Source organism: Pseudophryne corroboree, chromosome 8 (assembly GCF_028390025.1).
Source record: "Pseudophryne corroboree isolate aPseCor3 chromosome 8, aPseCor3.hap2, whole genome shotgun sequence".
Lineage (NCBI taxonomy): Eukaryota > Metazoa > Chordata > Amphibia > Anura > Myobatrachidae > Pseudophryne > Pseudophryne corroboree.
Window position 1 is genome coordinate 266,193,554 of NC_086451.1, and position 3,747 is coordinate 266,197,300.

The following is a 3,747-nucleotide window of genomic DNA, read 5'->3' on the forward strand; positions in this document are numbered from 1 at the left end:
TGAGGTGTTTAAGTCCTTGGGTCAAGCAATGTCCCAAATATTTTACCCTGGTCTGGCACAACTGCAGCTTATCCTTTGAAACCTTGTGTCCTGTTTGGGAAAGATGAAACAGAAGCTGTTTCGTGTCTTTCAAGGACGATTCGAGTGAGTCAGAACACAACAACAAGTCATCGACATACTGTATTAGCACTGATCCACTCTCAGGTTGAAAGGATTGTAAACAGTCATGCAAGGCCTGAGAGAAAATACTCGGGCTGTCAATGAAACCTTGGGGGAAACGAGTCCAGGTGTACTGTACTCCCCTGTATGTAAAAGCAAAAAGGTATTGGCTGTCAGGGTGCAGAGGGACAGAAAAGAAAGCAGAACAGAGGTCAATGACAGTGAAAAATGTTGCCGTAGAGGGAATTTGCATGAGGATGACTGCTGGATTGGGCACTTAGGGGAATTGGCTCTCAACTATCTTTTTTATCCCCCTTAGATCCTGCACTAGCCTATAACCCCTCCCCCCACTCTTTTTCACAGGGAAGATGGGACTATTGGCGGTGCTGGACATCCTGACTAGGATGCCCTGCTGTAGCAGCCGCTCTATGACAGGGTACACTACTAATTCTACCTCTGGCTTCAGAGGATACTGAGGGATTTTTGGAGCTATCCTACCATCTTTTACTTGTACTACTACTTGAGCTACATTTGCCATCAATCCAGTGTCTTGTCCATCTTTGGTCCAAAGGGAACCCGGTATTTGTGAGATCATTTCCTCTACCTTTGATGGACACTTGTCTATAACAGTAGAATGCGACATTAGCCTTTGAGGGGTGTCTAATATATCTTGTACTTCTTGAGCGTGGTTCCCAGGTATATCCAAAAAGACACCCTCAGGAGTACAATATATGACACAACGCATTTTACACAATAGGTCTCTGCCGAGTAGATTAGTCGGAGCTGATGCAGCCAGCAGAAAAGAATGTTTGGTTTGCAAAGGCCCTATCGTAATCTCTGCCGGTCTACTCAAAGGGTATTGTTGCACAGTTCCTGTTACTCCCATTGCCGAAATTGTTTTACCCGTGGTTTTTATACCTATCGTTGAATTTAACACTGACCTGGTCGCCCCGGGTATCTACGAGAAAAGGTAATGGTACACCAGCTACATCAACCGTTACCTCAGGTTCACTACCAAGGCTAGCAATCAACTTCACTGGCTGCAGACTACAGGTGTGGCCCAACCCCTATTGTGTGTTGATACCCTCCCGCAGCTACAATATGTGAGGGGGGTAGCTGAGAATTTTCGGAGGCCTGCCAGTCTTTCATTGGTGGGTACCTCCTTGTTTCCCCTGCATGTGGCTCGTAATTTCTCCTAAGTGGTCCCTGATCCCAATTATGTGCATTGTAGTGTGGTTCATATCCTGGTCTAGGGGGTCGGTATACATTATGTGTACCTTTATTCTTACATTCCCTTGAGTAATGTCCTACCTGATGACAAGCATAGCATGTTACTATACGTGACTTACCATCAGGGGTCTGGGGTTTCGGCTGATATGGCTTTTTGGTAAGTGCGTCTTTACTCACTGTAATCAGCTTTTCCCCCTGAGACTCCCTGTGCTTACTGATGTTCCTGTTGTGCTCGATAGCGGACTCTCTCAATGCAGCCACCGAGATACCTCTCCAGTTTGGTAGAGAGGTCTGTACCCTTGCTCTTAATGCCTCTTTTAACCCGTCCATTAATACAGTAACAGCTACCTCCCTGCGCATTATCTTTTATGTCCTCGATCCCAGTGTATCTAGACATTTCCTGCAGTGCTCGATGGAAATATTCGGATGCCATTTCACCTTCCTTTTGTCTTATGGAAAAGATTTTATTCCCATGACAACAGTAGGTAAATATACTCCTAATTGCAGATTGATTTACCGTACATTCTCCTGATTGTATTCATCAGTGAGAGGTACTTCTGCGTCTAACAATCAGTTATGAATTTTGCAGGGTCAATATTTGAGGGTAAACATACCCGTAGCACTGTTCGCCAATCTTTGTTCGTGGGTTCATTGGCATTACCTAACTCTTTAATGAACCTCTGGCATGCGACTAGATCTTTTCTGGGATCGGGAAATTCTGACATAATTGACCTTAACTCTGCTCGGGACCAGGGACAATGCATGGCAATGTTCCGGATGGGAGTGACTCCCTGAGCGTCAGTCTTCCCATTGGGGACTGCAATCACCCTGACAGGATTTAATTCAATTACATCATTCTGGTTTGATTCTACAATGTGGGGAGCTATTGTCTCTGCATAATGTATGGTACCGTACTTACCTGTGGACACGACCTCACTTATCCCTCCGCTAGGTGGCCTGACTACTGCTCTTGTTGGTTGGGCCGTGCCCACCTGAGTGTCCTGTATGGTGGCTGCTAGAGAGAGTGCCGATATCGTGCTGGGCTCATCTTCCTGCTCGCAGTCCTGGGGAAAATTTAAAATGGGATACAACTGGCAAGGGTTAGCGTTAGTACATTTATCAATTACTCTCCTATCCTGTACCAATGTACCATTGTCTGTAGCCACTTTCTCCCCCAAAATATATGGTGGTGGTGGTGCGGTCGCCATTGTTTTCCCGCTAGGTTTGGAACCTGCTGCGCGAGCTAATTCCCTTTGCACATCCCCCTCCTGTTGCCATAAATTTAAACAATCTGTATGTCTAATCCTTTGTTCCTTGGATTTTATCAGACATATCCTTATCCTTATGTTCTGTAATACCTCTGGTTCAATGCTGCCCACCCCTGGGAATGGTACCCTATCTTTGTCAGTCATACGTACCCATTCAGACAAAAAGTCTTCCGTGTGTGATCCATATTTACCACACATAACAAATCTCGCTGACCCCTTGGGCCACGGCTCTTCAACCTGAACCCTGGCTACAAAACGTCAACCGCTTGTGCAATTGGATCCCATCGCAGACTTTTTCCTTTTTACGCAATCCCCAATGCACAATACGAATAGACGGTGAAAGTTCTTAGAGCGCTTTCACCCACTCCTTCTCCACCGAGTACCACGACTCACTCCAATAGTGACCACCGCGAACCGAGTGAGGCCCCTATCTGGTTTCTATTCACTGGAAGTGTTTAGGAGTGACTTACCTATTCCAGTGAATATACACCGCTGGAGATTTTCCTGAGAGAGACCAGCGAAAACTCCCTATACACTTATACACAAATCACGCTTGCGTATGCTCTACACAGCGTTCATGATACCGCGATTTTACGCAAAAGTTCATAAAGGGGTATCAAGTTGCGCTGTATATATCGCACCCACAAACGCGCGGTCCAATTGAACAGTGTATAGGTACTCGTTACCTATCTGCCGTACAACCACGGGTCAATGTACAAACTGTGACCCTCAGCCCGGAGCGTAATACAAAAACCTTTTTATTTCAATACTTCGCAATACTTATGCACTATCACGCTCCTTTGCAAATCACCTCACGATTTGCGTATTAAACCTTATACTAACATGAGTCAGCCACTTCACGCCACCAAGCCTCCTCTTACTTGATGTACCACACGACGGGATCCCGATTTCCCGGGGTTCAAATATCCACTCACTCCTACGTTCGCTCACTCAAATACACTCTGTTTTTCTGTACAGAAAATTTGGATTCATTCAGATTGGCAGCTTTACCCCAGAGGCAATTGAAAAAAATGTTTTTATACTAATTTTTTTTTTTATATTAATCTGCTTTAGAAACCGGGCAGTTTTG